Source organism: Lithobates pipiens, unplaced genomic scaffold (assembly GCF_037356315.1).
Source record: "Lithobates pipiens isolate NorthernLeopardFrog02 unplaced genomic scaffold, aLitPip1_a1.2 Scaffold_13, whole genome shotgun sequence".
NCBI lineage: Eukaryota > Metazoa > Chordata > Amphibia > Anura > Ranidae > Lithobates > Lithobates pipiens.
This window is the reverse complement of record NW_027507718.1, coordinates 224,964,534-224,992,411: the sequence shown is the minus strand read 5'-3', so window position 1 is coordinate 224,992,411 and position 27,878 is coordinate 224,964,534. Positions and strand designations below refer to the sequence as shown.

The 27,878-nt window shown below is 41.8% G+C and overlaps 1 protein-coding gene across 3 annotated transcripts in view; it reads right to left on the bottom strand.

Moving 5' to 3' along the window:
- LOC143974657 (ceramide synthase 2-like) overlaps positions 1-27,878 on the bottom strand; it is a 236,647-nt gene that overhangs the window by 120,202 nt on the left and 88,567 nt on the right. The gene's annotated exons all lie outside the window — the stretch shown is intronic.

Sequence of the window (27,878 nt, the reverse complement as noted above, 5' to 3'; positions counted from 1 at the left end):
AGACAAACTGATCAAAAAATACATATACAGTACAGTAATCTCTGATGCTTGAGTACCCTACGCGTTTCGGAGAGCCTATGTCTCCTTCTTCAGGGGTGGGTATACAGTACAGGGTAATTCTATTCACAAAATGAAATGACACGTATTAGAAAAATGAAGGGCATGAATATATACATATATTATGTGTATTTTTCATATGTTACACTTACGTATTCCAAGAGATGCATTGAATAAACATTCCGCAGTGCTTGTGATTAAAAACAGTCAGACAAGATAGGTGTGGCCGATGGTTACTCTACTCTCAAGAAACTCCCAATATGATCACCTTAATTCTGATGTTGCACAGTAAGGCCGAATTGTTGTGAGATGTTGATAGGAGACCAAACCCTCCCAACCCCAGCAATAGTGTGCATAGTTTAGCACTATTTCTAGTGCTAAAATGCTTGAAAAGGGTCTTAAAATGCAGACTCCTGGACCCAAAGACCGCCAAAGAGCCGGGTCAGGTGAGGACATTACTGGATCCTGGGACAGGTAAGTGTGTGTTTTTTAAAGTCAGCAGCTACAGTATTTGTAGCTGCTGACTTTTACATTTTACTTTTTACATTTTTGGATACAGGGTGAAGATCCTCTTTAATTGACAGAATACATACACCTCTAGAAAACATTTTCAGGTGAGACCTACAAAGAGGGTAGCAATAAACAACTGCGTACATGAAAACAGCCATAATAGCAAATTAATATTTTCTTACACTTTTTTTTTCATTTGGCTGTTTGCTTTCCAATGCTACAGCTCATCAATGCATGATTTGCTTGAAAAAAAAACATCAAGATTTTCATTAATCTCATAAGTATTCAACTTTTAATGCCCAATGAAGATTGTCGTGATCCTCCCTTTTATTCCCTAGATGCCCCAAGTGGCCAGAGACAAAACAACTTGCTCCTGCGCACTCCCTGTGTCCCCGTCCCCAGAATACATCACTTGTTACAGCTTTATACTGCAGCTACATTCTTGTAGTTTCAAAGCAACAGTGAACAGATAAAAAATTGTATAAATAATATTGTGGCTCATCATATGCTCGATTCTCACCCAGCAATGCAAGTCCTCTACCTTCTAACTTTTCAAAATCTCATTGCGCTTTACCTTAACATGTCTTATATTAATAAAAATCACCCATAAAAATGACCAATGAATATAACTAAAATGTAATAAAAAAAATAAATAAAAAATAGAGAAATAAAAGGAAAGACTAATGATTAGCATCATAGCCTATTCGGTTGATAAGATCAGACCCTTTGCAGGAGTAATAAGCAATCGCTCACTAGACATCCTGCTAACAACCCACATCCCATAGTTCACTAACTTAATGTACTCCACTACAGTTACTATTACATGTCCAAAAATATGTAAAAAATATATATATGTAAAAAAAAAAAACAATGGGCTGATGACTACCTATATAAGATCCTCCATTAATTCACAATATACTGTACACATTATTTTCAATTCTAGCTAAGGCTTAGGCAACCCCAGGCACATTTAATATGAATGGTGTTACTTCAGCTCTTAAACATTGTTAATGAAGCAATTCAGATCCACTTCAATGTTCAGCCCTCTTGGGTATAAGCTTTTCAACAAAAAAATCCATTGGGTCTCTCTCTGAGATAAATCCCTGACCCAATTTGATCCTCTCCAAGAGGGATGAACATAATCAATTCCGCAGAATTGTAGCAGACTTGGATCCTGGTCATGCTTCTCCTTAAAATGAAGGCACACACTATGGTGTTTAAACACTTTCCCTATATTTGCCATGTGTTCTGCAACACATATCTTTAAAAGTCTCTTGGTGCGACCCACATACAATAGCCCACAAGGGTCAGGGATTTATCTCAGAGAGAGACCCCATGGATTTTTTTGTTGAAAAGCTTATACCCAAGAGGGATGAACATTGAAGTGGATCTGAATTGCTACATTAGCAATTTTTAAGAACTAAAGTAACACCATTTATATTAAATGTGCCTGGGGTTGCCTAAGCATTAGTCAGAATTGAAAAGAATGTGTATATTGTGAATTAATGGAGGATCTTATAAAGGTAGTCATCACCCCACAGTTTTTTTTTTTACATATATATATTTTTTTACATATTTTTGGACATGTAATAGTAACTGTAGTGGAGTACATTAAGTTAGAGAACTATGGGATGTGGGTTGTTAGCAGGATGTGTATTGCTCCTGCACAATGTCTGATCTTATCAACCGAATAGGCTATGATGCTAATCATTAGTCTTTCCTTTTATTTATTTCTTTATTTTGTTTCTTTTTTTGAATTTTTTTATTACATTTTAATTATATTCATTGGTCATTTTTATAGGTGATTTTTATTAATATAAGACATATTTACATGTTAAGGTAAAGCACAGTGAGTTTTTGAAAAGTTAGAAGGTAGAGGACTTGCGTTGCTGGGTAAGAATCAAGCATATGATGAGCCACAATATTATTTATACAATTTTTTATCTGTTCACTGTTGCTTTGAACATACAAGAATGTATCTGCAGTATAAAGCTGTAATAAGTGATGTATTGCTGGGACGGGGACACCGGGAGTATGCAGGAGCAAGTTGGTTTGTCTCCGCCCACTTGGGGAGCCTAGGGAATAAAGGGAGGATCATTACGCCGTACAGCCTATGAATAAGTAGTTTGTGACGAAACATGAAGAGAATGTTGTGAAGTGGCACGCTGCATCGGATAGTGGAGGCTTGGGACGAGGAGTGGGTGAGACTAATAATAGCTACCTCACTACCCTGAGTCCGCCGCGACTGCTGTAGATCGATTCACCAGTGCATGAAGTTTCGTGACATTTGACACATGTGAGTGCAATGGTGTGGGATTGTTACAGTTTTTAATAAATTGGTTTGTACTATATCACACTATTGTAGTGTCTTTTCATTTGCATGTGCAACAATCATTTCTTGAGGAAAAAGGAATTGTGACATACATGCTTGGAGTTTGGAGATCTAATTTAACCCCTAACTGTGTGGGTTGAGGCGAGTTATGCCAAACATGAGAGTGGGAGGCAAATGCAGCTGGTGAGTGCAAGTCTTTAAGGGGAGTGGAAGCACAAGCACAGTGGCGTGGTGGATGATCACAAGAACAACATAGAGGTTATTTGATTCTACACCATTCATTGGATTATTCACAGTTTCATGGACTATTTATTAGTACTCAAGCAATAGAGACTTGCTTCTCATTTGTCACAGGGTGTTGTTCTCTCTTTTTTTAATGTGACATGAAATATATATTTATATTTATTCATCTATGGTCTTTCAATGACTATTCAGGTGTCACCAATATTTGTTGATATCACTAGTATATTTATATTTGAATTATTGTGCATTCATTTTCACAATTTTTTCTGGTGCATTAGTTGTTGTGGTAACTTGCCCAAAAAAACAAAAAAAAAAGAAGCATAATAATATTATTCTTGATATCACTAGAAAATTAAAGCCTTTTAAAATACGTTTCACAGAACTCCATCAGTATCACCAGCATAGCAGCTCATTATTATCCCATTAAAGAAGAAGAGAATGTGCGCTGCATTTTGAAATTTCATAATGTTAATTCTCCATTACGAACGCTAGTTTACATGACCGACCGCTTCTGGCTCCTCCTTGCTTCCGAGCATGCATGTTTGTACTTTGGACTTTCGCCTGACGGACTTGTGTACACACGCTCGGAAAATCCGACAACAGACATTTGTCCAAGGAAAATTTTAAAGCCTGCCGTCCAACATTTCTCCACGGAAAATCTGACAATTGTCTGATGGAGCATACAAACGGGCGGATTTTCCGCCAACAGCCTGTCATCACACATTTCCCGTCTGAAAATCTGATCGTGTGTATGCGGCTTAAGGCTCCATTCACACCTGAATGTAGTGGGAATGTTTGTCACTTCCCAAATAGCTCTGGAATCATGGAATGTCGGGCATTTTTTCAGTGTGCCTTTTGGTGAATTTTGTCGAGAGACAACAGCTTGACAAAACGTAATTGTGCTAGCTGCGCTTGGGGTGCCTTTAACAGCACCACAAGCGCGACCTGCAATTGCAGCAATTCTTGAAAATGTGTGGCAAAACACATTTTTGTGTGTTTTACCATGTGGTTAGGTAAGAAGTATTTCCCAGTTTGGGTCAAACATTTACTTCTAGTATTGTAATAGGAAAAAAAAAATTCTGGGAACAGGGGAGGGGTGTTATTGTTTTGGGTGGAGAGGGGGGGGGGGTATTTGGGAACCAACACACTGCCAATCACTGCACTACAACACCCAGCAGACCTGCCCTCCCCCTCCAAGAAGTTTTGCAGCAGCAAAGCCTGGCTCAGTGCAGGACACACTACTCACCAGGCAGGCAGATCTGTCACCCTGCAGCTGCCCACAGAAGAGCCCGAGGAGGAGAAGCACATCGAGGGAGGACATACAAACTGGAGCTAAAGGGGAGGGGCGGAGTCAGCATGGGAGGGGGCTGAGCAGGCATGGGAGGGAGCGGAGCCAGGGCGGGTCCACTGCGGGGAAGGGAAATCCACACTGACAGCTGAAACGTCATAGGTTGTTAAGAATTAATTAAGCTCCTATATGCCCAACTAATTACTGCCTGCATTCTTTTGTCTACATTTCATCTTTCAGCGGGGGAATCGCACTGCCTTAACCCTGTTGAGCATAGAGTTTGCCAGAGCTTCACAAGTTGCCACTGGAGTCCTTTTCCACTCCTCCATGACAACATCATGGAGCTGGTGGGTGTTAGAGACAACTCCACCTTCCATTTGAGGATGCCCCACAGATTCTCAATAGGGTTTAGATCTGGAGACATGCTTGGCCAGTCCATCACCTTTACACTCAGCTTCTTTAGCAAGGCAGGGGTTATGTTGGAGGTGTGTTTGGGGTCGTTATAATGTTGGAATACTGCCCTGCGGCCCAGTCTCCGAAGGAAGGGGGATCATGCTCTGCATCAGTATGTCACAATACATGTTGGCATTCATGGTTCCCTCAATGAACTGTAGCTCCCCAGTGCCGGCAGCACTCATACAGCCCCAGACCATGACACTCCTACCCCATGCTCGACTGTTGGCTGCTCGACTGTAGGCAAGACACACTTGTCTTTGTACTGCTCACCTGGTTGCTGCCACTCACGCTTGACACCATCTGAACCAAATACATTTATCTTGGTTTCATCAGACCACAGGACACGGTTCCAGTAATCCATGTCCTTAGTTTGCTCGTCTTCAGCAAACTGCAGGATTTCTTGTGCATCATCTTTAGAAGAGGCTTCCTTCTGGGACCACAGCCATGCAGGCCAATTTGATGCAGTGTGCGGCATATGGTCTGAGCACTGACAGGCTGCCCCCCCCCCCCCCACCCCTTTGATGAACTTGATTATTACCTTTAAAACCATAGAATTGGAGAAGCTATGGAAAGCTATCACTTCTTTGCAGCAAGACATTTTGCCTTTACACAACGTGACTCAGTTTGCTGACTTGGATCAACAACTTAATGAAAAGGTGAACAAAATTGAAATGGACACTATTGCAGGTAAAAAGGAAAAACTTCTCTGTAACAAATTAGATTATGAACTTGACGACGTCTATGTTTGGAAGAAACCACATCCATGGGGCCATTTTGGTAATTCATCTAAAAAAATGGGTTAGTTTTGCTGACACAGAGCCGGAAATCATGGACAATACTCTGGCGGTGTTACTGTCTGATGATTCTTCTCATCAATCTGGAGCTTCTGGTCTCACTAATCAATTGAGTACACCCGTGTCTTCAAAAAATGGGCAGCACAAAATCAAAAGCAAAGAAATTTCATCAAAAGAAATCTACAAGAAGACAAGAAGGGGGAGAAAACATAGGTGATTCTGCCCAGTCACGTTATGCCCTCTAAGCTCAGAAGACATTTGTACTATAATAATGTAATTAATGTGTCACACAGAAATTTAACAGATGTGGCACTCTCACTTTTGTCCACATGCACAATTTGACCCCTTCAACACCATTCTGGACATTAACAAATTTATCTGTAATTTAACTGTCCGTCAACATTATTTTAATGAAGATGAAGATATACACATGGATGATGAAGATATTGATGTACAATCCACTAACAATAAAGTTTTTTCCTTCAGGGAGAATTGTGCAGTTGTTGACATGGATAATTTGTTATTTGAACAACCGATCCTGTCGGGACGTGAGACTTTCTGTGTGCCATCAAATTTTTATCCCATACAGTCTTGCAGCCCTGATATGGATAAGTTCCAGAGATTGCTAGAGAGGGAGAGATCTATTTCATTTAACCACACACACATCGTTTCAATCTCATATTAGGGAGGACAACCTTTCATGGACAGAGAGGTCAGCCCTAAAAGTACTTATGGAGGATTAAACCATTATGATCCCCAATGCAGACAAAGGGGGCTCAGTGGTTGTTTTGGATACCACTATATATTTGGATGAGGCCCTTAGACAATTGAACAATACTGATACCTATGCTTTACTTAAAAGCAACCCCATAAATGAATATAAAACAACTTTAACAAATTTAATAAATAAAGGGGCAAGCTTAGGGGCGTTCACTCCCAAGGAAGCACAGATTTTAGTTCCAGAAAATCCTATTGTACCTATTTGTCATCACCTCCCTAAAGTTCATATGGCAGACCAAAAGTTTCTGGTATTGGGTCCCTCAGCGAGCATTTTGGACAGTCCATGGTTTACCTAGATATCTGAGGGACACCAATCATTTACTTTCAGTTATGGATAAATTTGTTTGGTGTGAGGACTATATTTGGATTACGTGTGACGTGTCCAGTCTTTATTCTTGCATACCACATAAATTGGCACACATTTTTGTTTTTCCTTCAACATTGCACTGATTTGTCATTAGAATTTTGTGAATTTTTTTTAGAAGATCTAGATTTTTTATTGATTCACAATTTTTTGATGGAGTTCACTATCTCCAGAGGTGTGGGGCAGCGATGGGTGCAAAATTTTAGCCCTCACTTGCTAACCTATTTATGGGTTGGTGGGAGTGGTCTCACATCTTTGGAGATGAAACCCTTTCAGGAGTTCTATCGTTTTTTACTTTTGTTACGGAGATGATCTCATCTTTGATTGCAAGAGGGATGTGGATTTTACATTCTACTTGTTATATTTGAATGATAATCAGCGCAATTTACAGTTTACAGGTATTACTGATCCCAGAACTGTCCCCTATTTGGATGTGCTTTTGAGTGGTGTTAGAAATCGTTATTTTGATATAATTATTGATATTCAATAATTATATTGGTGAGAAAAGTTCCAAGAAAGTCCGTTCAGTTCTTGTGTAAAAACTCAAAAATTGATTTAACAACAAAATAGCAAAATATTACAAGAACAATATCAAAATGTAGAATGTAAAAATAACACCAATAATGTAGTTATATTCTTGAAATGAAGATTGTATATATAATTAGATGTGTGTCTTTGTATATGTGCAACTATGGCAGCTTCCTTAAGTGTCTGTCTGAAGCAAATCTGCCCAGAATGCTTCTGTTCCTAGCTTTTACTCCTAAAATCTGACCACCACTTTATTTTTAAAAGGGCTGGTTTAAAGTTCTTCTGAGTCTTATTGTCCTACAGACTCTTCTAATGAGATATAGCTTCCCCTCCCCTCACTGAGGCCTGGCTGTTGAAATACAAGATGAAATAGTTACGCTGACATACCATAGGAATCCCTGGAGATTAATATGAACCATATGTACAACATATACTTATACAATATAACTTTATCTATCATATATATCAAATAATGTTACATAAATCAGTATGTATATTATATTCAATGAAAGGCTCTTGTTCTTATTTATATCTTAATCAAGAGATGTTATCGTATAAAGAACAAACACACACACATATATATATATATATATATATATATATATATATACACATACATACATACACCAAACTCTATGTATCTTCAAGAAAAGTGTAACCTTATCTATTTATGATGGGAGGATGGTAAGAAACCAGCTCAAGCTTCCTAATTACTACCACATGTTGGTTCTCCATAGGAATGCCTATGAAGCTTATAACAATATATATACCTCCACATAAATATATAAAAGCCTATATATTTCATTTTTCCATATCTAGACATACATATACACACACACACATGTCAATCATGCTAAAGACCCAATCCATTCATTCATTTGTTAATATTTAATTGATAAATATTAGATATTAGTTTAAAGAAACTTTCTAACAAGTGGTGACATGCACAAAGTCGCCACTCAACTGTACAGGAAACCATTAGCAGGAAACAGTTTCTTGCTGGCAGGATCTAGCCATAAAGGGCATTCTAGTGGGACAATTTTTTAGATTATGGAGATTTTGTAGTACCCAATCAGATTTTGAAAAGGAGTCCTCTTTGATGTATGATAGGGGGATACCTCAATTGATCCCTAGATAGGGCTTATTTTGTTGCTCTCAACAAACATAGACATGAGTTACTACACAATAAGAAAATAAATAAAAAGAGCAGCAGAGTGACCCCTAAAAAAACCTTCATTGGTACTTTTCTATAGCCTGGAGTTCAAACAAATCAAGCACATAATACATAAATATTCACCGTTGCTATCTAATGATCCGGTATGTGCCCGAATGCTAGATCAGGGCATTGGCTTTGTAGCCAGAAGGGCAAAATTCCTGGGCAATTATTTGGCCCCTAGTCTATTTCAATTCCGCAGTGAACATACCCAATCATTTACCTGGTTGCACTTAAAGGAAACTTCAGATGTGGTTCTTCAAAATATCTCTGTTGTTCTCACATGCAATCAGGCTAAGATGTTTTTTCAAGCAATGGCAGAATTTTTTGTTATAATAAAACTTTTAAGTTGTAACACTTCATATGTAGCCTATGTTGTGTTGCAAGACACTTTAACAGACTACATAATGAAGATTTGTCCCTAGTTAAGGTCCAGGGAAAGTAAAAATACCTTTGGAGGGGGGGGGGGGGGGATATTTTCCACCTCTCATATAAAAGAGAAGTATTCTGGATATTTAAAAGGGTTATAAACCCTCATTCTATGCATTAAGGTGAAAAACCTCCTGTGGTGCTGCAGCCCCCCCCCCATTTTACTTACCTGACCCTGATCCTTCGCCGGCCTGGAACGAGCACACCAGCTCTAGCTGTCTTGTGTCCTGATTGGATAGATTGATAGCAGCACAGCCATCGGCTCCTGCTGCTGTCAATCAAATCCAATGATGCGACACCGGGGGGAGGGACCGAGTCCTGCATTCTGTGTGAATGGACACAGATGCAGGACTCGGGAGCGCGCCCGCACAGGTGTGCACCATAGGAGAGCGCTTCTCCAACATGGACACTTGATGCGGGGAGGAGCCAAGAGCACCGCTGAGGGACCCCAGGAGAGGAGTTTAGGGGCCACTCTGTGCAAAACGAACTGTACAGTGAAGGTAAGTATGACATGTTTGTTTAAAAAAAAAGCAAGGGTTTACAACCCCTTTAAAGAGGAAGTAAACCCTGATGGGTTTACTTCTTCTTTGTCTCCCTGCAAAGGTAAAGCATAATGGGCTACTATGCATCGGATAGTAGCCCATTATGTGTCACTTACCTGACACAGGAGCCAGCAATGTCACCGCTGTCCCCTGTAGTACGGAGCGTCCATCTTCTTCCGGGTATCGCTGCTCCGGCCACTCACATCGCCGGAGCAGCGATGACGTCACTCCCGTGCATGCGCATGGGAGCCGCCACTAACGGTATATCGCTGTTAGTAGCCTGTCCTTTAGTAAATATCTCCTAAACCGTGTAGGTTTAGGAGATATTTCTTGGACCTACAGGTAAGCATTAATCTAGGCTTACCTGTAGGTCAAAGTGGTTTGTAAGGCCGCGTACACACGGGCGGACTGTCCGCCCAACTAGGTTCGTTAAACAGTTTGACAAACAGTCCGTTCAAAATTAGCATGAACGGACTTGACCACACACGACGAACGAACAGTCCGCTGAAAACTTGCGCGATGACGTGAACGGCACGTACGACGGGACGAGAAATTCGACGTCCAATACACTGCAATGCAACCTTCGCCGTGTAAATTCTTTCTGAGCATGCGCGAGACTTAGTTTGTCGAACAAGCCTACACACGAGCGGACTGTCCGCTCAAACCAAGTTTCAGCGGACAGTCTTACGGAAATTCCGAAAAACTTTGTTCGTCAGACTGTCCGCTGAAGCCCACACACGAGCGCACTGTCCGCTGAAACACTGTTCAGCGGACAAAGTTGGGCGAACAGTCCGCCCGTGTGTACGCGGCCTAAGGGTTTACAACCACTTTAAATTACAAAGTAAAATACCCAATGGATTAAATTATGAATGGGATGTGACTCACTATTATGATTTGTTTACATTATTTTGGATGAATTCTTTCTTGAATTTTGATTACTCTAATCATGTCTGTATATATATATATATATATACAGTGGTATAAAAAAGTGTTTGCCCCCTTCCTCATTTCCTGTTCCTTTGCATGTTTGTCACACTTAAGTGTTTCAGAACATCAAACCAATTTAAACAATAGTCAAGGACAACACAAGTAAACACAAAATGCAATTTGTAAATGAAGGTGTTTATTATTAAAGGTGAAAAAAAATCCAAACCATCATGGCCCTGTGTGAAAAAGTGATTGCCCCCTAAACCTAATAACTGGTTGGGCCACCCTTAGCAGCAACAACTGCAACCAAGCGTTTGCGATAACGTGCAATGAGGCTTTTACAGCGTCCTGGAGGAATTTTGGCCCACTCATCTTTGCAGAATTGTCCTAATTCAGTTACATTAGAGGGTTTTCGAGCATGAACGGCCTTTTTAAGGTCATACCACAACATCTCAATAGGATTCAGGTCAGGACTTTGGCTAGGCCACTCCAAAGTCTTCATTTTGTTTTTCTTCAGCCATTCGGTGGTGGACTTGCTGGTGTGTTTAGGATCATTGTCCTGCTGCAGAACCCAAGTTCGTTTCAGCTTGAGTACACGAACAGATGGTCGGACATTCTCCTTCAGGATCTCTTGGTAGACAGCAGAATTCATAGTTCCTTTTATCACGGCAAGTCTTCCAGGTCCTGAAGCAGCAAAACAGCCCCAGACCATCACACTACCACCACCATATTTTACTGTTGGTATAATGTTCTTTTTATGAAATGCAGTGTTCCTTCTACGCCAGATATACTTGGACACACACCTTCCAAAGAGTTCCACTTTTGTCTCATCGGTCCACAGAATGTTGTCCCAAAAGTCTTGGGGATCATCAAGATGTGTTGTGGAGAAATTGAGACGAGCTTTGATGTTCTTTTTGCTCAACAGTGGTTTTCTCCTTGGAATTCTGCCATGCAGGCCATTTTTGCCCAGTCTTTTTCTGATGGTGGAGGCATGAACGCTGACCTTAACTGAGGCAAGTGAGGCCTGCAGTTCCTTGGACGTTGTTGTGGGGTCTTTTGTGACCTCTTGGATGAGTCGTCGCTGCGCTCTTGGGGTAATTTTGGGCGGCCGGCCACTCCTGGGAAGGTTCACCACTGTTCCATGTCTTCGCCATTTGTGGATAATGGCTCTCACTGTGGTTCGCTGGATTCCCAAAGCTTTGGAAATGGCTTTATAACCCTTTCCAGACTGATAGATCTCAATTACTTTCTTTCTCAATTGTTCCTGAATTTCTTTGGGTCTCGGCATGATGTGTAGCTTTTAAGGATCTTCTGGTGGACCTTACTGTGTCAAGCAGCTCCTATTTAAGTGATGCCTTGATTGTGAACAGGTGTGGCAATAATCAGGCCTGGGTGTGGCTAGAGAAATTGAACTCAGGTGTGGACAACCACAGTTATAGTATGTTTTAACAAGGGGGGCAATCACTTTTTCACACAGGGCCATGATGGCTTGGATTTTTTTTCACCTTTAATAATAAACACCTTAATTTACAAATTGCATTTTGTGTTTACTTGTGTTGTCCTTGACTATTGTTTAAATTGGTTTGATGTTCCGAAACACTTAACACTTTTTCACACCACTGTATATATATACAGTGGTGTGAAAAAGTGTTTGCCCCCTTCCTCATTTCCTGTTCCTTTACATGTTTGTCACACTTAAGTGTTTCGGAACATCAAACCAATTTAAACAATATTCAAGGACAACACAATAAACACAAAATGCAATTTGTAAATGAAGGTGTTTATTATTAAAGGTGAAAAAAAATCCAAACCATCATGGCCCTGTGTGAAAAAGTGATTGCCCCCTAAACCTAATAACTGGTTGGGCCACCCTTAGCAGCAACAACTGCAACCAAGCGTTTGCGATAACGTGCAATGAGGCTTTTACAGCGTCCTGGAGGAATTTTAGCCCACTCATCTTTGCAGAATTGTCCTAATTCAGTTACATTAGAGGGTTTTCGAGCATGAACGGCCTTTTTAAGGTCATACCACAACATCTCAATAGGATTCAGGTCAGGACTTTGGCTAGGCCACTCCAAAGTCTTCATTTTGTTTTTCTTCAGCCATTTGGTGGTGGACTTGCTGGTGTGTTTAGGATCATTGTCCTGCTGCAGAACATAAGTTCGTTTCAGCTTGAGTACACGAACAGATGGTCGGACATTCTCCTTCAGGATCTCTTGGTAGACAGCAGAATTCATAGTTCCTTTTATCACGGCAAGTCTTCCAGGTCCTGAAGCAGCAAAACAGCCCCAGACCATCACACTACCACCACCATATTTTACTGTTGGTATAATGTTCTTTTTATGAAATGCAGTGTTCCTTCTACGCCAGATATACTTGGACACACACCTTCCAAAGAGTTCCACTTTTGTCTCATCGGTGCACAGAATGTTGTCCCAAAAGTCTTGGGGATCATCAAGATGTGTTGTGGAGAAATTGAGACGAGCTTTGATGTTCTTTTTGCTCAGCAGTGATTTTCTCCTTGGAACTCTGCCATGCAGGCCATTTTTGCCCAGTCTTTTCCTGATGGTGGAGGCATGAACGCTGACCTTAACTGAGGCAAGTGAGGCCTGCAGTTCCTTGGACGTTGTTGTGGGGTCTTTTGTGACCTCTTGGATGAGTCGTCGCTGCGCTCTTGGGGTAATTTTGGGCGGCCGGCCACTCCTGGGAAGGTTCACCACTGTTCCATGTCTTCGCCATTTGTGGATAATGGCTCTCACTGTGGTTCGCTGGATTCCCAAAGCTTTGGAAATGGCTTTATAACCCTTTCCAGACTGATAGATCTCAATTACTTTCTTTCTCAATTGTTCCTGAATTTCTTTGGGTCTCGGCATGATGTGTAGCTTTTAAGGATCTTCTGGTGGACCTTACTGTGTCAAGCAGCTCCTATTTAAGTGATGCCTTGATTGTGAACAGGTGTGGCAATAATCAGGCCTGGGTGTGGCTAGAGAAATTGAACTCAGGTGTGGACAACCACAGTTATAGTATGTTTTAACAAGGGGGGCAATCACTTTTTCACATAGGGCCATGATGGTTTGGATTTTTTTTCACCTTTAATAATAAACACCTTCATTTACAAATTGCATTTTGTGTTTACTTGTGTTGTCCTTGACTATTGTTTAAATTGGTTTGATGTTCCGAAACACTTAAGTGTGACAAACATGCAAAGGAACAGGAAATGAGGAAGGGGGCAAACACTTTTTCACACCACTGTATATATATATATATATATATATATATATATATATATATATATATAATTATATATCATTTTTTTCCCACATATATTCATACTTACATTTATATTCATATTCGATGAGATGTATTTTTGTGAATAATATATTCATGCAATTTTTTCAGTGCTTTGTCTATACAGAGATTATTGTGTGCTATTTATACCTCTGTGTAGAGTAGATATCATTTCCTCATCTTTCTTCCCCTGTTTTTTTGATCAAATATATTATGTATCTTTGTCGCTTTATCTGCTTGATACATGACCCTTGAGGCAATTTTCTATTTTAGGTGGGTGCGTTAGGTCTATTTATTATCCATACTACATCCGCTGCAGAAACATATATATATATATATATATATATATATATATATATATATATATATATATATATATATATATATATATATATATATATATATATATATATATATACACACACACACTTGTGTTCACTTTTTGATTTTACTTGTGTTGTGTTTTTTTCTGTGATGTTTGTGTTTGGAGCAGAGCCAATTAACCACTTTGCATCCAGGCCAATTCTGACCTTTCTCTGTAAAATTCATAATTTTTTTGCTAGAAAATTACATAGAACCCTCAAACATAATATATGTTTTTTTAGCAAAGACCCTAGAGAATACAGTGGCGGTTATTTTCATCTCGCACGGTATTTCCGCAGCAATTTTTCATGCGTAAAAAAAAACCCAGTAAAGTTAGCCCAATTTTTTTGCATAATGTGATAGATGAAGATACACAGAGTAAATAGATACCCAACATGTCACGCTTCAAAATTGCATGCGCTCGTGGAATGGCGTCAAACTTTGGTATTTAAAAATCCCCATAGGCGACGCTTTACATTTTTTTACTGTTTACATGTTTTACGTTACAGACTAGGGCTAGAATTATTGCTCTCACTCTAACGTTTGTGGCGATACGTCACATGTGTGGTTTGCACACTGTTTTCATATGTGGGTGGGACTTACGTATGTGTTCGCTTCTGCGTAAGAGCTCACGGGGACAGGGGCACTTTAATTTTATTTATTTTTTTAATTTTACTTTTATTTTTTTAGTTTGACACTTAAAAAAAAATAAAAAATGTGATTACTTTTATTCCTATTACAAGGAATGTAAACATCCCTTGTAATGGGAATATGGCACAATCGGACCTATTTACAGTGAGATATGGGGTCAATAAGACCCCATATCTCACCTCTAGGCTGGGAAGCCTAAAATCCCCCCCCAAAAAAAAACGATCACGGCTTCCCAGCCAAGGTGGTGCCGTTATTTTGAATGCAGAGGCCGGGCGTGACGTCATAACATCGGGCCCGGCCTCCGAACGATCATAGAGACTCTGTGGGGACCATCTGGACCGGCCAGAAATCTCAATGGTATCATCCAGGGGGCCAGCGGATCCTGTGAACGACTCACCGATGGAACAGCCGCTATGATCGTTCTTATGGTGCAGGGAATCGCCGGCTGCAAATGCCGATATCTGAATGATGTCTGTGGCCTCAGGCATCATTCAGATATAACCCCCGAAAGTCGAGGCCGTCCCAGGACGTCCACCCGGCGCGAAGAGGTTAAGCACTTTCATGTCACTCAGCTGTGTTATTACTATTTAAAGCAGGGATATGCAATTAGCGGACCTCCAGCTGTTGCAGAACTACAACTCCCATGAGGCATAGCAAGACTCTAACAGCCACAAGCATGACACCCGGAGGCAGAGGCATGACTTGTAGTTTTGCAACAGCTTGAGGTCCGCTAATTGCAGATCCCTGATTTAAAGCATGTGACTATTAGTGCTTATGGGTTGTGACTAAGCAAAGAAATTAGTGAAACACATCAACCATGCTCCCCTCTGTGCTGTCATGTTGTTGTAACCTCAATTGTTTTTCATGTTTGATGTTTTTTTTACCAATAAAGCAATTTTCCTTATCCTTGGAGTGTGGTCAATTGTTTTGTCTCCTGCATCAGTTACCCAGATCACAGACTGGACCTGCACCTGGCCATTAAGGAAGGTAATACCATCACCTGAAGTGGTGTTACTCCCTGTTTGTTGTTTCCCCCACCCCTTTAACCTCAGTAGAAATGCTGGCAGCACTCATACGTCTATTTGCCAAAGGCAACCTCTGGATATGATGCTGAGCACATGCACTCAACTTCTTTGGTCGGCCATGACCAGGCCTGTTCTGAGTGGAACCTGTCCTGTTAAACTGCTGTATGGTCTTGGCCACCGTGCTGCAACTCAGATTCAGGGTCTTGGCAATCTTCTTGTAGCCTAGGCCACCTAGAGCAACAATACTTTTTTCAGATCCTCAGAGAGTTCTTTGCCATGAGGTGCCATGTTGAACTTCTAGTGACCAGTATGAGAGAGTGAGAGCAATAACACCAAATTTAACACACCTGTTCCCCATTCACACCTGAGACCTTGTAACACTAACAAGTCACATGAAACCGGAGAGAGAAAATGGCTAATTGGGCCCAGTTTGGTCATTTCTACTTAGTGGTGTACTTACTTTTGTTGCCAGTGGTTTAGACATTAATGGCTGTGTGTTGAGTTATTTTGAGGGGACAGCAAATTTACACTGTTATACAAGCTGTACACTCACTACTTTGTAGCAAAGTGTAATTTTTTCAGTGTTGTCACATGAAAAGATATAATAAAATATTTACAAAAATGTGAGGGGTGTACTCACTTTTGTGAGATACTATATGTGTTTTTTAACAGTATATATAGTAATGTGTAAGTTACAAGAATAACCAATCTGTAAAATGAGCGATAATGAAGATAAGAACACATTACCCCAAATCTGCCTTCACTGATGTGTGTAAAGCCCTGTACAACACAGGAGAAGGTTGCCTATAAACCAGCAGTGACATACTGCACTGGTATAACTGATAGCCCTGTTCTCTCTACTGTACCCAGGGCATGCAGCATCCTTGGCACAGTCCTGTCACTGAACTATGTGCTGCTGTGCTGTATTCTTAGAACAACTCCTCCCTTCTGTCTTCTACCTGATTTAATGATGGCATTGTCCAGCTGTAACAGATTGGAAAGGAGTGGACTTCCAGAACTCAACACCTTGCAATTGCCACAAGCTGTCTTTTCCATTTGTGTACTGGGCTGTTGTTTCACATCTGTTGCATCTAATGTCCATCTTCATAGTCTACACTTATCTGCTGCTTGGCACATGCTGGGGACAAACCCTTCAAAACGATGATTGTTTATGGGAAGCAGGGACGAATGGTAACTTTACTCTAAGTCAGGGGTCTCCAAACTTTCTAAACAAAGGGCAGGTTTACTGTCCTTCAGACTTTAGGGGTGGTGGACTGTGGCCAGTGGGAATATAAAATGCCCCAGCATCAGTGGGAGCAAACAATGCTTAAGGCTTGGTGGTCAGTGGGAGTAAACAAATTAGATAACACATGTGGTCAGGAGTTATAGCCACGTCATTGGTATTAGTGGGATGAATATGGGCTTCCCTGATGGTATCAGTGGGGTGCCCAATTGTTGCTATCAGTGAGAGAAACAGAGCCCTATTGTTAGTGTTAGTGAGAAGAATAGTGCCCCATTGCTGGTATTAGTGGGAAGAATGGTGCCCCATTGCTGGTATCAGTGGGAGGAATAGTGTCCAGTCATTGGTGTCAATGGGAGAAATTATGCCCCACTGTTGGTGTCAGCAAAAGGAATGGTGTCCCATCGTTGGTGTCAGAGGAAGAATAGTGCCTCAAGGGCCAGATAAAAGTTACCAAAGGGCCACATCCGGTCCACGGGCTGCAGTTTGGAGAAAACTGCTCTAAGTGCATGTGCACTAGTGTCCTCAATCTCCTATGCTGTACCTAATGTTTAGTGCAAATTAACCACACCAATTTTTCTACTGTGGATGTCATCCCCTCACCGAGTTATCCTGCCTTCTCATGTTCTAAATTTGGAAGTAAAGGTTGCAACATGTAGTGTCCATGCTTACAAAATGAGAACTGATACTGAGAATTATAACCTTCACAGAGAACACGTGTGCTATTGTGCAGAAGGAATAAGGCTAAATGTGACAAATAACACCAGCCTACACATTTTTTTTTAAATCATAAAGTGAGAATTTTCAACTGATTTTACTAACTTGGGGCTGCATATTCCGAATATTATCATGAAAAAAGTCCCACAAATACAGGCCATATTAACCATAATAGACATGAATCTCATTAGCATCAAATAGGAGATACTTTGCAGTTTCATAGCAGGCAGAGGGATGCAGATAAAAAGTGCATTCACATGATTGCATTCATTACCGGCTCTAGTTCATGTAGCTAAGCAGCTAACGAAGATAAGGTATTCCAGTAGAACAAATTGTCCATCTTTAAATAGGTAGAGTTTTTTTGTGTATATTTGGTAGTAGGAATCCTAGCCTCACAGCAGACAGAATTCTGTGGCATGACGAACAACTTAAATGATGCAGTCCAATCAAAGGTCACTGTATTATAAGATATGAAGAATAGCAGTCTTTCAGATCTATTAATATTTCAGTAGGCTGCAACATTTTACCTTTTTTTGTCTCAGGATGACAGAGATCTATGAATGCTGGTGTGCGGAGGAAGCAAATAAAAGACTTGTTAAAGTGGACCTGTATTGTGGATGCAGTGTCCAAAAATCAAGTGGGGGGCAAATTACTAGCCACCAGTATTGCTGGTAAGCTCCCTGCAGCTTATATTTTCCCCATTACTTAAATACCGTGCCTTATTCCTCACTGTGTCTCAGTGTGGAGGTGGCCATCTTGGTATAGGAGCAGGGCTTTCTTTCTTCATGTTAGAGTTACCCCACTTATGACTAGTAGCTTGATAACTGGTGGGGGAATATTCAAGAAGTAGATGTGCAGATAAGTGGACACCTGAGTAGAGATATTTGCCTGATTTGGACATTTGTCAGAGCAGGAGCTGTAGTCAGCGACTATTTTTGGTAATAGCATGGCATTTTTTTAGACTTTTATTTAGGTGAGTCTGTGTCATTGTCAGAGAGCTACAGTCATCCTAATTGGCACTTAAAATACTCATGTTTTTTCATCATGGTAGTCTTTATTAGAGAGGAACAGTCTTCTGAGTTTCACACAACAAAGAAACAGGAGAACAAATATTAAGCCCCGTTCACCATGGGCAATCCAATCAAGGTCAGTCTGTCAGTCCTTCAGGTGGACCTGATCAGAAGGTTCATGCATTTTTATGGACAGGTGGGTGTAACTGGACATGTGTCAGTTTGCCCCCGCCTACCTCTGGGTCCGTTCTAGTCCACAAAAAAAGGGAAAGGGGACCAGTCCTAGGCAGATTAGATTGGAGAGTAGTCGGATATAAATGAACAGCGGAATTAATTTATTTCTGGCCAACCATAGAGCAGAGTGGGCTCTGTCTCTGCTCTGCAGAAACTGATCGGACACGAATTTGACATATGCTCGCACTGCAGGCAATCTGTGAGCTTATTCCCTGATGATCGGAACAAAATTAGCTTCATGTGAAAGGGGGCCTTATACAGAGTTAAACAGTGTGGCTTATGCCGCGTACACACGATCAGACTATCCGGTGGACTTTTCGAACTACGGACCTGCCCACACACGACTGGACTTTTGCGGCAGACTAGGTGCAGCGGACAAACCGTCGGACTATGGCCGGACTTTTGAAATGAACGGACTTGCCCACACCCTAAGGAAAGTCCGTTCATTTTGAACGCGGCTCCAGGTAGACGGGACTAGCCAAGGAAGGAAGATTGACACCTTGCTAGCCCCGTCACCTGGTATGGACTTAAAGGGGAAGCCCTACACCGAACAAACGGCGTGGGGGTCCCCCACAAGGTCCATATCAGACCCTTATCCGAGCACGCAGCCCGGCCGGTCAGGAAAGGGGGTGGGGACGAGCGAGCGCTCCTCCTGAGCCGTACCAGGCCGTGTGCCCTCAACATGGAGGGTGCTTTGGGGAAGGGGGCCCTGCGTCCCCCCCACCCCAAAGCACCTTGTCCCCATGTTGATGAGGACAAGGGCCTCTTCCCGACAACCCTGGCCGTTGGTTGTCGGGGGGCTTATCGGAATCCAGGAGCCCCCTTTAATAAGGGGACCCCCAGATACTGGCCCCCCACCCTATGTGAATGAGTAGGGGGTACAATTTACCCCTACCCATTCACCTGGTGAAATTTTTTTTAAATAAAACACAACACAATGTTTTAAAATAATTTATTGCACAGCTTCTTCCGTCTTGGGGGGGTCTTCTCGCCGGACTCCTCCGCTATCTTCTGCTAGCTCTTTTACTAGCGGAGGAGCCCGGCTTTCTTCTTCGTCGCCACCCGAGGGTCTTCTTTGGGGGTCTTGTCCCCCTCTTCGGTTCTTCTTGCCGGGCTTCCGCTTTCTTCTCCCAGCTCTTTTACTAGCGGTGGCCCGGTCTTCTGTCGCTGCCGCCTCTTCTTCCGACTTCGGGGGCTTGTCCCCCTCTTGGGTTCTTCTTGCGGAGCCTCCGCTACCTTCTTCCAGCTCTTTTACTAGCGGTGGCCCGGTCTTCTGTCGTCGCCGCCGCCGCTGCCGCCTTCTCTTTCAGGCTGTAGAATACCATCCTCAATTTTAGCATCTTGGACACATTATTTTTCACTGAAATTGAACAGACTCCCTGCTTCAAAAGTGTGCCCCCAGCCTGTACCACTGGTATCTGCCGTTACTAAGGTCCAAGAGGTGGGGAGAAAAAAGTGACACTGATGTAAAGTATCCTCATGTTTCCACCACCATTTTTAATGGTGATATGGGTGAATCAATTTCCTGGTGCAAATCCAATGACATCCACTGAGACAAGGATGGGGAGCATATGCCATTGTGTCCACTTTATCATGAAGAGTGTTGCTGTTAACACTCCTAACATCTTGACACATTGGGGTTGATTTTCTAAAGGTACATAGGCTGTTCATTTTGTGGAGAAAGTTGCACTTTGCAGGGGAATTTACCTCAAATTGAATGAAGTGAGGCTCTGCAGACATCCATCATCCAATCATGTTCAAGCAAACAAAAAAAAATGATATTCCTTGCATGTAATTGGTTATTCCTTGCAGAGTTAAATTTTGAAACTTCACCAGTTCACCAGCTTCACTAAGCCTTGGGGCAAATTTCCTTGAAAAGTACAACTTCCCTTCCAAAGTAAAAGCTATTTGCCTTTAGTAAATCAATCACATTGACTCACTTGCAACAATGAATGGAGAGCTATTGCTACTCTTCTCCTGTTGACCAGAACCTTGTCATCCAGCAAAGAGATTATATTCTGGAGGGTGTTAAAGCGGGCCTCTAAATATATTAAGTCGCTCCTCAGAATCAGATGACATTTTTTGTACTTCCCAATTCAACCAAAAGTCTCTAGCATTGTTATAACTTTTTCCTGTGCTCAAACAGAGCTTCTTACATCTGAGTCAGCAAGAGCACATTGTCTAGGTCAGCGGTTTTCAAACTCAGTCATCAAGTACCCCCAACAGACCATGTTTTCAGGTTTTCCTTTATCTTGCACAGGTGCTTTAAAGCACAGTCAATGGCCTAGTATCTGTTTCAGTTACAATCCTGGGCTTATCATCGAATCAAATGAGACAGTCCTGTGCTGTGCACGCTGCCATCCTCCTTGAAGCCATAGCACAGTTATAAGATGACACCTAATAAGCTGCTATTGCGGAGACTGCACTTCATGCACTACAACAGGGGCATAGGCCAGTGGTGGACTATTTTGCAAATGGATTCATGTTGCATAAAAGCCCATGTACCCATGAAAGGGACTCCCTCTGCAAAAGGGACATCACATGCATTTATAAAGGTTGTGGTAGGACTTCATGAGATTCCAAGCAGTATCGTATCTGATCAAGGGGTACTATTCACATTCAAATTCTGGAGAAAAAGCATTAAAAATCAAGTTGCCCTTTTCCTTTGCATACTATCCGCAAATGGGCAGACAAAGCACACAAACCAGACTTTAATGTGTTTCATCATTTCTCATCATTTGATATTTGCAGCATTTGCAGCATACAGCATATGCTGTCAGTTTCAAGAAACTGCTAATAAACTGTGTTCCTGATTAACCCCTTATAATAACCACCTTAGTAACTATAATCAGTTACATAGTTACATAGTTAGTCAGGTTGAAAAAAGACACAAGTCCATCCAGTTCAACCTTAAAAACAAATAAATAAAATAAAAAATAATCGTACAATCCAGATACCCAATTTTATGCCCACAATTGATCCAGAGGAAGGCGAAAAAAAAAACCCAGCAGAGCATGCTCCAATTTACTACAGCAGGGGAAAAAAATTCCTTCCTGATCCCCCAATAGGCGATCGGATTTTCCCTGGATCAACTTTACCTATGTTAGTACCTAGTTATATTATGTACCATCAGGAAAGTATCCAAGCCTTTCTTAAAGCAATCTACTGAACTGGCCAGAACCACCTCTGGTGGGAGTCTATTCCACATTTTCACTGCTCTAACTGTGAAGAAACCTTTCCGTACTTGAAGCTGAAATCTCTTTTCCTCTAGACGTAAAGAGTGCCCCCGTGTCCTCTGGGTTGACCGTACAGAGAACAACTCAACACCAAGTTCACTATATGGACCCCTAATATATTTGAACATGTTAATCATATCCCCCCTTAATCTCCTCTTCTCAAGAGTGAATAAATTTAGTTCCTCTAATCTTTCCTCATAGCTGAGCTCCTCCATGCCTCTTATCAGTTTGGTTGCCCTTCTCTGCACTTTCTCCAGTTCCCCGATATCCTTTTTGAGAACTGGTGCCCAAAACTGAACGGCATATTCCAGGTGAGGTCTTACTAATGATTTGAACAGGGGCAAAATTATATCTCTTTCTCTGGAGTCCATACCTCTCTTAATACAAGAAAGGACTTTGCTCGCTTTGCAAACAGCAGCTTGGCATTGCATGTTGTTATTGAGCTTATGGTCTACCAAAACCCCCAGATCCTTCTCCACTATGGATTCCCCCAGTTGTACTCCCCCTAGCATGTATGATGCATGCATATTCTTAGGCCCCAAGTGCATAACTTTACATTTATCAACATTAAACCTCATCTGCCACATAGTCGCCCAATTAGACAGTGTATTGAGGTCGGCTTGTAAATTGGAGACATCCTGTAAAGACGTTATTCCACTGCATATCTTGGTGTCATCTGCAAAGACAGAAATATTACTTTTGATGCCAGACCCAATATCATTTATAAAGATGTTAAAAAGTAAGGGTCCTAACACTGAACCTTGGGGTACACCACTGATAACCTTAGACCATTCAGAGTAAGAGTCATTAACCACGACTCTTTGAATTCTGTCTTCTAGCCAATTTTCTATCCATTTACAAACTGATATTTCCAAACCTGTAGACTTTACCTTACACATGAGCCGTGTGTGCGGAACTGTATCGAATGCTTTTGCAAAATCCAAGTATACCACGTCCACCGCCACACGTCAAATTAACCCCTTCCACCCACTCTCCCCTTAGCTATTATTTTTCAAATTTTTTTTGTTCATTTTTGTGGTATTAAAAAAGCTTTTTGATATCACAGCTATTTCATAATTTCAGGGGTCAGTAGTAGACAGACTCTTATTAACCAGTTGAGATCCGCGCTATAGCCAAATGAAGGCTACAGCGCGGACCTCCTTTTCTGGGACTACGTCTATTGACGTCGTCCCGTGCACGAGCGGCCTGCGCGCCCCTTGAGGGGCGCGCGCGGCGCGCTCTGTGGTCGGCGAGTCTATGAGACTCGCCTGATCACCGATCCGAGCAAGGGGTCGATCCCGACCCCTTACCACGTGATCAGCTGTCAGCCAATGACAGCTGATCATGTGATACAACGGAGCCGGTAATCGGCTATTATTCCTCCTCGTGCTGTCAGCGTGAGGAGAAAAAAAAAGAGCCGATCACGGGCCGCCATCATCGGGACATCAGTCCCGATGACGGGCCAGCCCTGCCAGTGCCCACCTGCCAGTGCCACCCATCAATAAATAAGTGCCCCCCATCAGTGCCACCCAGCAGTGCCCATAGTGCCACCCAGCAGTGCCCACAGTGCCACCCAGCAGTGCCCACAGTGCCACCCATCAGTGCCCGCAATCTGCCTCAACAACGGTGCTGCACCCCAGTGCCACATATCCGTGCCCATCAGTGTCATCTACCAGTGCCCATCAGTGCCGCCCATCAGTGCCACCTATCAGAGCCACCTATCAGTGCCACCTATCAGTGCCCATCAGTCCCATCTATCAGTGGTACCTATCAGTGCCCCTTAGTGCCACCCATCTGTGCCACCCATTCGTGCCACTCATCCGTGCCATCTTATCTGTGCCCATCAGTGCCGCCTTATCTGTGCCCATCAGTACTACCTTATCTGTGCCTATCGGTGCCACCTTAACTATGCCTATTGGTGCCACCTTAACTATGCCTATCAGTGCCCACCAGTGCAGCCTATCAGTGCCCACCAGTGCAGCCTATCAGTGCCACCTCATCAGCGCACTTCAATGAAGTAGAAAAATGACCTGTTTGCAAAATTTTATAACAAACTATTAAACATGATTTTTTTATTTTTTTTGCATCTTTTTTTGTTTGTTTAGCAAAAAATAAAACTCCCAGCTGTAAATAAATACCACCAAAAGAAAGCTCTATTTGTGGGAAAAAATTATAAAAATTTCATTTGGGTACAGTGTGAAGGGATATTTAGCTTAACCGCTTTCATTCTTTAAGAAATTTGGTTTCCATTTTGTGTCTCTCTCTAACATCCACCTCACAAAATGTATGCTCAAGTTTTGCTAGTCTAGTTTCATCTCCCATGTTACTGTTATCTTATTTAGTTGTTTCGTTTCTTGGAAAGCACATGATTTTGAGGAATTGCTAGTTTCACTTTTATTGTAGGCTGTACTTGTATATGATTGGATAATCTGTATGACACGTTCAAAGGGTGGTACTTTCTGAAAGCCCCCTTTAAATATTCACACCAAAGAATAAAGATTAGATTTGCTCGGAGAGACTTTGTTGTTTTGTGTCATTGTCTCAATGGGCTAATCTCCCAGGCCTGTGTGGGGATTGAACGTCACACTTTGACAGACATGAAGGGGTTAAGAAATCACCTTTAGACAATCTACATTCCCTTCAGTTTGGGGGCTCGTCCGGGGTCGATTATAATATATGTCTATATGGTGAGTTGAATTGATATATGTATCTCTCACTGTGACATTATTTAGAAATCGTTCTTTGAACCTGTGATTTATGTAGACGTTGTTTTTTAGACCTCGTTGATAAGTTTAACTGCTCTGAGAAGCAGAAAAAAGGCTGTTCTGAGTTAACAGTGATAAAGCCTTAGGTGGGCTTTAATGGACTCTGAGAAGTTCATTTAATAAGACTGCTTTAAGAAGCAGCACCTGTTCCCGTGTGAACAGGTAGAGAAGCCTTGGGTGGGCTTTAATGGACTCCGAGAAGTTCATTTAATAAGACTGCTTTAAGAAGCAGCACTTGTTCCCGTGTGAACAAGGAGAAAGCTCTGGGGGGGCTTTCACGGACTCTCAGAAGTTCGTAGGAAAATGATTTATACAGTACTGTAATTATAAGAAAAAGTCTGCTAAGGTGTGACGGACAAAACCCTTCTCTTTGCTTATCTTCCTATCGCCCGTAGAAGTTTATAAGATGATTTAACTGTTTGTGTGGAATTTGTCAGCGTTGTAAGGTAAGACAACGCTTTCCACTGCACTGTGTTATAAGGGTATGTAAATAAAAGGCGACAGACGCGTCTTGCGGTGAACTCCCGCCTCCTTTTTTTGATTGATGGAAGTTCCCCAACCGAAACGTAGAGCGATGCTACAGTATCCGGTGATGTATTTATGTTTTCTCTTAATGATTTACATATGAATGCTTTGACTCCAATGTATGAGATAGTGAGCATAGTAGCAGTGTTAATAACACTCTCTTAAGGTAATACATGAATTGGCATAGTCGGTAGTATACTCTGAGGCTAACTTTTGATCAAAACAGGCTATTTGAGTAATTCTTTTTGCTACTGACATCTCTTGCACAGGGGAAGCCAGGTGCAAAATTTGAATATTTGGCTTTTTGCCAACAGGGTTCAAGTGCTAATATCTCACTGACCGTAATAGATAGTGAGGAATTGTTTGCGGCATTGGTACTACAGCAATTGAAAGTAGTGTTTGAACCTGTTGGCACTCTGCCAAAAATTTGAAATATAAATAAAAATTGTTTGGTTATAAAAATAAGAAAAGTAATAATGCACAAAGCTTGCTTGTGATCAGGGGAACCTCTGGCCATAAGGAGTGCTTGTTGGAATTTTGCCAAAAAAAATAAATAAATAAAAAAGTAAAGGAAATAAAAGTCAGAATGTTTAGAAAGAAAAATAAGGATGAAAATAAACATGCTGTGGAGATCCCCGGCTGGACCGAGGCTCCCTATAGCATCCTAGCCACAACATTGTCCACGATGGGTTTAACAGAGACATGAGATGGTGGATTTAAGGGTTAAATCAACGTTTTCTATGCATGTACCATGCGCCCCCCTCCTCCCCCTTACATTCCACAACCAGATAAGAGTTTCATGAAAGACTTCATTACATGAGGACACAGTAAATATCAGAGTGGTCTACAAGCACAATAACTGATTTCTGACAGCGAAGGATGCTGCAGAATGTTTTGACATCCTTAAGCAAACACCAGTGCAGACACATTATCAAAATGATTTCTCAGGAAATAAAAGGGGTAACTTTTATAAAAGGGAGGGGGCAAGGACACAGAGGGGGTTACACACAGAGACAACCAAGAGGGAAATTGTCTCGCCCTACATTAACATCACCCCGTAAGAAGGCAAATGGTGACTATAGGTTTGTACAAGACCTAAGGGCCATCAATAGCCTAATGGTACCGATTGCCCCAATAGTGCCTGATGTGTCATCAATACTGCCATACCACAGGATGCAGAGTATTTTACTGTGATTGATTTATTGAATGCTTTTTTTATTTCCGTCCCTGTGGATGAGGAGACACAGCCAATCTTTGCTTTCTAACTAACATGGTGTAGAATGCCCCAGGGCTATGTAGACTCCTCTGCGGTCTATTCCATTGTCCTCCAAACTAGGCCAAACACTCCTTTTACACATTTGCAGATTGATTTCACACACATGCCCAAACTAGGCAAAAGACAGAAATATCTTTTGGTAATTGTGAACATTTTCTCAAGATGAGTTGAACTTTTTGTAACCACAAAAGAAGATGCACAAACTGTAGTGAGGATCCTCATTCAGGAAATCATTCCTCGATGGGGATGCCCACTTCAAATAAACTCAGACAATGGACCTACATTTGTATCAAGGGTCTGCCAGGACTTGGTAAAAACTCTCAAGATAGAATGGAAGTTTCACATTCCCTACCACCCTCAAAGCTCAGGGATAATAGAAAGAATGAACAGAACAATTAGAAAAAGACAAAAGAAGAAAGGCCACAGGAGGAACCTTTGCCAACTGGAAGAAGGTCCTCACAGCAGTCCTGGCAGAAATAAGAATGACCCTTCCAAGACAACAGGGTATTCACCTTTTGAAGTCTTGATGGGTCTACCTTTCCCCACCCCATGGGCCAGAGCACCTTTAATGATAGAAAAGGGAGATTTAGACTTAATACAGGAAGAATATGTAAGGAAATTGGTTGAAACGTTGGATACAGTTGAGAAATGTTGCTTGCACCTCTCCTTTTTCTTCACAGGAAGCTACTCACCTCTTTAAGGTGGGAGACACCGTGGTGGCCCAAGGCCCAATAGCTGAACAGAAGTAAGAAGCAAGAGTATCCCTATGGACCTCCTACCAAAGTGGTTGCAGTGACCAGAACAGCCATCCCAGTAAAAAATTGGCAGTCCTAGATCCATGCCAACAGAGTGAAAAAGGTTGCCCAAAGCCCCAAGAGCTGGAAGGAGATCTTAGATACAGGAGACCCTCAAGCCGAAGTCCAAGCAGAGGAAGGAGGAGTTCCTGGGAAAGCAGGTCCGGCCAGAGAAGATGACCTTGCTTATTTCACCACAGACTTCTGGCAAGGCATTTTGCCTCCTGATCCTGATCTCTCTGACAGTGTTCCTACCCACCTGAAGATTTGGGTGCAATTAAAAGTATCTGT